Source organism: Denticeps clupeoides, unplaced genomic scaffold, assembly GCF_900700375.1.
Source record: "Denticeps clupeoides unplaced genomic scaffold, fDenClu1.1, whole genome shotgun sequence".
Lineage (NCBI taxonomy): Eukaryota > Metazoa > Chordata > Actinopteri > Clupeiformes > Denticipitidae > Denticeps > Denticeps clupeoides.
The window spans coordinates 25,311-33,297 of NW_021629988.1; the positions used below are offsets into that span (position 1 = coordinate 25,311).

A 7,987-nucleotide genomic window follows, 5' to 3' on the forward strand; every position below is an offset into this window, starting at 1 on the left:
AGAAAAGGCAAAAAAAGCTAACAAAGCCATGTAAATACTTTCATTTTAAAAGTTTTTCAATAGTTAAACCTTACAGCACCTGGTATTCCCATGTAGTCACCCATCCAAGTACTAACCAGGCCCAAGCCTTCTTAGCTTCTGAGATCAGACAAGATTGGGCATTCTTCAGCTGGTTTGTCCGTACACAAACTCTGCTTGAAAATCTTGAACTTTAAACCAAAAGGGCTTTGAAAACATTATAAAGTGCGAAAACTCCCGCTTTACTATCAAATTATGATGGAGAAAAGGCAAAAAAAGCTAACAAAGCCATGTAAATACTTTCATTTGAAAAGTTTTTCAATAGTTAAAGCTTACAGCACCTGGTATTCCCAGGTAGTCTCCCATCCAAGTAATAACCAGGCCCAAGCCTTCTTAGCTTCTGAGATCAGACTAGATTGGGCATTCTTCAGCTGGTTTGTCCGTACACAAACTCTGCTTGAAAATCTTGAACTTTAAACCAAAGGCGCTTGAACACATATCAAAGAGTGAAAACTCCCGCTTTACTGTCAAATTATGATGGAGAAAAGGCAAAAAGTTGGAGTGGTAAGCTTTTATTTGCAAAACAACAAATAAAGTGCACACCTTCTAGAGGCAATGCAATACTGGGTCGATGAATGGAGCGGATGGAGCAGGCCCTATTGCCGACTCCCTGTTATAAAAATCCGCTTAATATGACATATCAGATATTAAATTGACATCAGGGTGCGTAGCACCTGAAGGCCGAGGGCTGGAAAACCCCACCTAATCGATTCAGCTCCACCCCACTCCATAGCCAAGCCTGTGAATGATCGTTGTAGAGCACACACAGACAAAGAAACCTGAAGAGAAGGTTAAAAAAAAAGAAAAAAATGCGGGAAAACATACTAAATAAAGAAAGTACCCCTTAACTTATTTTAAAAAAGTTAACAAAGTGATGTAAATACTTTCATTTTAAAAGTTTTACAATAGTTAAAGCTTACAGCACCTGGCATTCCCATGTAGTCTCCCATCCAAGTACTAACCAGGCCCAAGCCTTCTTAGCTTCTGAGATCAGACAAGATTGGGCAATCTTCAGCTGGCATGTCCGTAAGCAAACTCTGCTTGAAAATCCTGGACTTTCAACAAAAGGACTTTGAAAACATTATAAAGTGCGAAAACTCCCGCTTTACTATCAAATTATGATGGAGAAAAGGCAAAAAAAGCTAATAAAGCCATGTAAATACTTTCATTTTAAAAGTTTTTCAATAGTTAAAGCTTACAGCACCTGGTATTCCCATGTAGTCTCCCATCCAAGTACTAACCAGGCCCAAGCCTTCTTAGCTTCTGAGATCAGACAAGATTGGGCATTCTTCAGCTGGTTTGTCCGTACACAAACTCTGCTTGAAAATCTTGAACTTTAAACCAAAAGGGCTTTGAAAACATTATAAAGTGCGAAAACTCCCGCTTTACTATCAAATTATGATGGAGAAAAGGCAAAAAAAGCTAACAAAGCCATGTAAATACTTTCATTTGAAAAGTTTTTCAATAGTTAAAGCTTACAGCACCTGGTATTCCCAGGTAGTCTCCCATCCAAGTACTAACCAGGCCCAAACCTTCTTAGCTTCTGAGATCAGACAAGATTGGGCATTCTTCAGCTGGTTTGTCCGTACACAAACTCTGCTTGAAAATCTTGAACTTTAAACCAAAAGGGCTTTGAAAACATTATAAAGTGCGAAAACTCCCGCTTTACTATCAAATTATGATGGAGAAAAGGCAAAAAAAGCTAACAAAGCCATGTAAATACTTTCATTTGAAAAGTTTTTCAATAGTTAAAGCTTACAGCACCTGGTATTCCCAGGTAGTCTCCCATCCAAGTAATAACCAGGCCCAAGCCTTCTTAGCTTCTGAGATCAGACTAGATTAGGCATTCTTCAGCTGGTTTGTCCGTACACAAACTCTGCTTGAAAATCTTGAACTTTAAACCAAAGGCGCTTGAACACATATCAAAGAGTGAAAACTCCCGCTTTACTGTCAAATTATGATGGAGAAAAGGCAAAAAGTTGGAGTGGTAAGCTTTTATTTGCAAAACAACAAATAAAGTGCACACCTTCTAGAGGCAATGCAATACTGGGTCGATGAATGGAGCGGATGGAGCAGGCCCTATTGCCGACTCCCTGTTATAAAAATCCGCTTAATATGACATATCAGATATTAAATTGACATCAGGGTGCGTAGCACCTGAAGGCCGAGGGCTGGAAAACCCCACCTAATCGATTCAGCTCCACCCCACTCCATAGCCAAGCCTGTGAATGATCGTTGTAGAGCACACACAGACAAAGAAACCTGAAGAGAAGGTTAAAAAAAAAGAAAAAAATGCGGGAAAACATACTAAATAAAGAAAGTACCCCTTAACTTATTTTAAAAAAGTTAACAAAGTGATGTAAATACTTTCATTTTAAAAGTTTTACAATAGTTAAAGCTTACAGCACCTGGGATTCCCATGTAGTCTCCCATCCAAGTACTAACCAGGCCCAAGCCTTCTTAGCTTCTGAGATCAGACAAGATTGGGCAATCTTCAGCTGGCATGTCCGTAAGCAAACTCTGCTTGAAAATCTTGAACTTTAAACCAAAAGGGCTTTGAAAACATTATAAAGTGCAAAAACTCCCGCTTTACTATCAAATTATGATGGAGAAAAGGCAAAAAAAAGCTAACAAAGCCATGTAAATACTTTCATTTTAAAAGTTTTTCAATAGTTAAAGCTTACAGCACCTGGTATTCCCATGTAGTCTCCCATCCAAGTACTAACCAGGCCCAAGCCTTCTTAGCTTCTGAGATCAGACAAGATTGGGCAATCTTCAGCTGGCATGTCCGTAAGCAAACTCTGCTTGAAAATCTTGGACTTTAAACAAAAGGACTTTGAAAACATTATAAAGTGCGAAAACTCCCGCTTTACTATCAAATTATGATGGAGAAAAGGCAAAAAAAAGCTAACAAAGCCATGTAAATACTTTCATTTTAAAAGTTTTTCAATAGTTAAAGCTTACAGCACCTGGTATTCCCATGTAGTCTCCCATCCAAGTACTAACCAGGCCCAAGCCTTCTTAGCTTCTGAGATCAGACAAGATTGGGCATTTTTCAGCTGGTTTGTCCGTACACAAACTCTGCTTGAAAATCTTGAACTTTAAACCAAAAGGGCTTTGAAAACATTATAAAGTGCGAAAACTCCCGCTTTACTATCAAATTATGATGGAGAAAAGGCAAAAAAAAGCTAACAAAGCCATGTAAATACTTTCATTTTAAAAGTTTTTCAATAGTTAAAGCTTACAGCACCTGGTATTCCCATGTAGTCTCCCATCCAAGTACTAACCAGGCCCAAGCCTTCTTAGCTTCTGAGATCAGACAAGATTGGGCATTCTTCAGCTGGTTTGTCCGTACACAAACTCTGCTTGAAAATCTTGAACTTTAAACCAAAAGGGCTTTGAAAACATTATAAAGTGCGAAAACTCCCGCTTTACTATCAAATTATGATGGAGAAAAGGCAAAAAAAGCTAACAAAGCCATGTAAATACTTTCATTTGAAAAGTTTTTCAATAGTTAAAGCTTACAGCACCTGGTATTCCCAGGTAGTCTCCCATCCAAGTACTAACCAGGCCCAAACCTTCTTAGCTTCTGAGATCAGACAAGATTGGGCATTCTTCAGCTGGTTTGTCCGTACACAAACTCTGCTTGAAAATCTTGAACTTTAAACCAAAAGGGCTTTGAAAACATTATAAAGTGCGAAAACTCCCGCTTTACTATCAATTTATGATGGAGAAAAGGCAAAAAAAGCTAACAAAGCCATGTAAATACTTTCATTTGAAAAGTTTTTCAATAGTTAAAGCTTACAGCACCTGGTATTCCCATGTAGTCTCCCATCCAAGTACTAACCAGGCCCAAGCCTTCTTAGCTTCTGAGATCAGACTAGATTGGGCATTCTTCAGCTGGTTTGTCCGTACACAAACTCTGCTTGAAAATCTTGAACTTTAAACCAAAGGCGCTTGAACACATATCAAAGAGTGAAAACTCCCGCTTTACTGTCAAATTATGATGGAGAAAAGGCAAAAAGTTGGAGTGGTAAGCTTTTATTTGCAAAACAACAAATAAAGTGCACACCTTCTAGAGGCAATGCAATACTGGGTCGATGAATGGAGCGGATGGAGCAGGCCCTATTGCCGACTCCCTGTTATAAAAATCCGCTTAATATGACATATCAGATATTAAATTGACATCAGGGTGCGTAGCACCTGAAGGCCGAGGGCTGGAAAACCCCACCTAATCGATTCAGCTCCACCCCACTCCATAGCCAAGCTTGTGAATGATCGTTGTAGAGCACACACAGACAAAGAAACCTGAAGAGAAGTTTAAAAAAAAAGAAAAAAATGCGGGAAAACATAATAAATAAAGAAAGTACCCCTTAACTTATTTTAAAAAAGTTAACAAAGTGATGTAAATACTTTCATTTTAAAAGTTTTACAATAGTTAAAGCTTACAGCACCTGGCATTCCCATGTAGTCTCCCATCCAAGTACTAACCAGGCCCAAGCCTTCTTAGCTTCTGAGATCAGGCAAGATTGGGCAATCTTCAGCTGGCATGTCCGTAAGGAAACTCTGCTTGAAAATCCTGGACTTTCAACAAAAGGACTTTGAAAACATTATAAAGTGCGAAAACTCCCGCTTTACTATCAAATTATGATGGAGAAAAGGCAAAAAAAGCTAATAAAGCCATGTAAATACTTTCATTTTAAAAGTTTTTCAAAAGTTAAAGCTGACAGCACCTGGTATTCCCATGTAGTCTCCCATCCAAGTAGTAACCAGGCCCAAGCCTTCTTAGCTTCTGAGATCAGACAAGATTGGGCATTTTTCAGCTGGTTTGTCCGTACACAAACTCTGCTTGAAAATCTTGAACTTTAAACCAAAAGGGCTTTGAAAACATTATAAAGTGCGAAAACTCCCGCTTTACTATCAAATTATGATGGAGAAAAGGCAAAAAAAGCTAATAAAGCCATGTAAATACTTTCATTTTAAAAGTTTTTCAATAGTTAAAGCTGACAGCACCTGCTATTCCCATGTAGTCTCCCATCCAAGTACTAACCAGGCCCAAGCCTTCTTAGCTTCTGAGATCAGACAAGATTGGGCATTTTTCAGCTGGTTTGTCCGTACACAAAATCTGCTTGAAAATCTTGAACTTTAAACCAAAAGGGCTTTGAAAACATTATAAAGTGCGAAAACTCCCGCTTTACTATCAAATTATGATGGAGAAAAGGCAAAAAAAGCTAACAAAGCCATGTAAATACTTTCATTTGAAAAGTTTTTCAATAGTTAAAGCTTACAGCACCTGGTATTCCCATGTAGTCTCCCATCCAAGTACTAACCAGGCCCAAGCCTTCTTAGCTTCTGAGATCAGACAAGATTGGGCATTCTTCAGCTGGTTTGTCCGTACACAAACTCTGCTTGAAAATCTTGAACTTTAAACCAAAGGCGCTTGAACACATATCAAAGAGTGAAAACTCCCGCTTTACTGTCAAATTATGATGGAGAAAAGGCAAAAAGTTGGAGTGGTAAGCTTTTATTTGCAAAACAACAAATAAAGTGCACACCTTCTAGAGGCAATGCAATACTGGGTCGATGAATGGAGCGGATGGAGCAGGCCCTATTGCCGACTCCCTGTTATAAAAATCCGCTTAATATGACATATCAGATATTAAATTGACATCAGGGTGCGTAGCACCTGAAGGCCGAGGGCTGGAAAACCCCACCTAATCGATTCAGCTCCACCCCACTCCATAGCCAAGCCTGTGAATGATCGTTGTAGAGCACACACAGACAAAGAAACCTGAAGAGAAGTTTAAAAAAAAAAAAAAAAAGAAAAAAAAAGAAAAAAGGCGAGAAAACATACTAAATAAAGAAAGTACCCCTTAACTTATTTTAAAAAAGTTAACAAAGTGATGTAAATACTTTCATTTTAAAAGTTTTACAATAGTTAAAGCTTACAGCACCTGGCATTCCCATGTAGTCTCCCATCCAAGTACTAACCAGGCCCAAGCCTTCTTAGCTTCTGAGATCAGACAAGATTGGGCAATCTTCAGCTGGCATGTCCGTAAGCAAACTCTGCTTGAAAATTTTGGACTTTCAACAAAAGGACTTTGAAAACATTATAAAGTGCGAAAACTCCCGCTTTACTATCAAATTATGATGGAGAAAAGGCAAAAAAAGCTAATAAAGCCATGTAAATACTTTCATTTGAAAAGTTTTTCAATAGTTAAAGCTTACAGCACCTGGTATTCCCAGGTAGTCTCCCATCCAAGTAATAACCAGGCCCAAGCCTTCTTAGCTTCTGAGATCAGACAAGATTGGGCATTCTTCAGCTGGTTTGTCCGTACACAAACTCTGCTTGAAAATCTTGAACTTTAAACCAAAGGCGCTTGAACACATATCAAAGAGTGAAAACTCCCGCTTTACTGTCAAATTATGATGGAGAAAAGGCAAAAAGTTGGAGTGGTAAGCTTTTATTTGCAAAACAACAAATAAAGTGCACACCTTCTAGAGGCAATGCAATACTGAGTCGATGAATGGAGCGGATGGAGCAGGCCCTATTGCCGACTCCCTGTTATAAAAATCCGCTTAATATGACATATCAGATATTAAATTGACATCAGGGTGCGTAGCACCTGAAGGCCGAGGGCTGGAAAACCCCACCTAATCGATTCAGCTCCACCCCACTCCATAGCCAAGCCTGTGAATGATCGTTGTAGAGCACACACAGACAAAGAAACCTGAAGAGAAGGTTAAAAAAAAAGAAAAAAAATGCGGGAAAACATACTAAATAAAGAAAGTACCCCTTAACTTATTTTAAAAAAGTTAACAAAGTGATGTAAATACTTTCATTTTAAAAGTTTTACAATAGTTAAAGCTTACAGCACCTGGGATTCCCATGTAGTCTCCCATCCAAGTACTAACCAGGCCCAAGCCTTCTTAGCTTCTGAGATCAGACAAGATTGGGCAATCTTCAGCTGGCATGTCCGTAAGCAAACTCTGCTTGAAAATCTTGAACTTTAAACCAAAAGGGCTTTGAAAACATTATAAAGTGCAAAAACTCCCGCTTTACTATCAAATTATGATGGAGAAAAGGCAAAAAAAGCTAACAAAGCCATGTAAATACTTTCATTTTAAAAGTTTTTCAATAGTTAAAGCTTACAGCACCTGGTATTCCCATGTAGTCTCCCATCCAAGTACTAACCAGGCCCAAGCCTTCTTAGCTTCTGAGATCAGACAAGATTGGGCAATCTTCAGCTGGCATGTCCGTAAGCAAACTCTGCTTGAAAATCCTGGACTTTCAACAAAAGGACTTTGAAAACATTATAAAGTGCGAAAACTCCCGCTTTACTATCAAATTATGATGGAGAAAAGGCAAAAAAAGCTAACAAAGCCATGTAAATACTTTCATTTTAAAAGTTTTTTCAATAGTTAAAGCTTACAGCACCTGGTATTCCCATGTAGTCTCCCATCCAAGTACTAACCAGGCCCAAGCCTTCTTAGCTTCTGAGATCAGACAAGATTGGGCATTTTCAGCTGGTTTGTCCGTACACAAACTCTGCTTGAAAATCTTGAACTTTAAACCAAAAGGGCTTTGAAAACATTATAAAGTGCGAAAACTCCCGCTTTACTATCAAATTATGATGGAGAAAAGGCAAAAAAAGCTAACAAAGCCATGTAAATACTTTCATTTTAAAGTTTTCAATAGTTAAAGCTTACAGCACCTGGCATTCCCATGTAGTCCTCCCATCCAAGTACTAACCAGGCCCAAGCCTTCTTAGCTTCTGAGATCAGACAAGATTGGGCATTCTTCAGCTGGTTTGTCCGTACACAAACTCTGCTTGAAAATCTTGAACTTTAAACCAAAAGGGCTTTGAAAACATTATAAAGTGCGAAAACTCCCGCTTTACTATCAAAT

At 38.6% G+C, this 7,987-nt stretch overlaps 15 pseudogenes; all 15 read right to left on the minus strand.

The window, feature by feature from the left end:
• Positions 1 to 991: 991 nt before the first annotated feature.
• LOC114779305 (uncharacterized) lies at positions 992 to 1,110 on the minus strand (annotated as a pseudogene).
• A 160-nt stretch (positions 1,111 to 1,270) lies between these two features.
• Positions 1,271 to 1,389, minus strand: LOC114779313 (uncharacterized; annotated as a pseudogene).
• Positions 1,390 to 1,550: 161 nt separating this feature from the next.
• Positions 1,551 to 1,669, minus strand: LOC114779325 (uncharacterized; annotated as a pseudogene).
• A 161-nt stretch (positions 1,670 to 1,830) lies between these two features.
• LOC114779317 (uncharacterized) lies at positions 1,831 to 1,949 on the minus strand (annotated as a pseudogene).
• A 525-nt stretch (positions 1,950 to 2,474) lies between these two features.
• LOC114779298 (uncharacterized) lies at positions 2,475 to 2,593 on the minus strand (annotated as a pseudogene).
• Positions 2,594 to 2,755: 162 nt separating this feature from the next.
• Positions 2,756 to 2,874, minus strand: LOC114779328 (uncharacterized; annotated as a pseudogene).
• A 161-nt stretch (positions 2,875 to 3,035) lies between these two features.
• On the minus strand, positions 3,036 to 3,154 carry LOC114779300 (uncharacterized; annotated as a pseudogene).
• Positions 3,155 to 3,316: 162 nt separating this feature from the next.
• LOC114779314 (uncharacterized) lies at positions 3,317 to 3,435 on the minus strand (annotated as a pseudogene).
• A 161-nt stretch (positions 3,436 to 3,596) lies between these two features.
• Positions 3,597 to 3,715, minus strand: LOC114779326 (uncharacterized; annotated as a pseudogene).
• A 161-nt stretch (positions 3,716 to 3,876) lies between these two features.
• LOC114779316 (uncharacterized) lies at positions 3,877 to 3,995 on the minus strand (annotated as a pseudogene).
• A 1,364-nt stretch (positions 3,996 to 5,359) lies between these two features.
• Positions 5,360 to 5,478, minus strand: LOC114779315 (uncharacterized; annotated as a pseudogene).
• A 542-nt stretch (positions 5,479 to 6,020) lies between these two features.
• Positions 6,021 to 6,139, minus strand: LOC114779306 (uncharacterized; annotated as a pseudogene).
• Positions 6,140 to 6,944: 805 nt separating this feature from the next.
• Positions 6,945 to 7,063, minus strand: LOC114779299 (uncharacterized; annotated as a pseudogene).
• Positions 7,064 to 7,224: 161 nt separating this feature from the next.
• On the minus strand, positions 7,225 to 7,343 carry LOC114779297 (uncharacterized; annotated as a pseudogene).
• Positions 7,344 to 7,504: 161 nt separating this feature from the next.
• LOC114779322 (uncharacterized) lies at positions 7,505 to 7,622 on the minus strand (annotated as a pseudogene).
• Between the last annotated feature and the right edge of the window lie 365 nt (positions 7,623 to 7,987).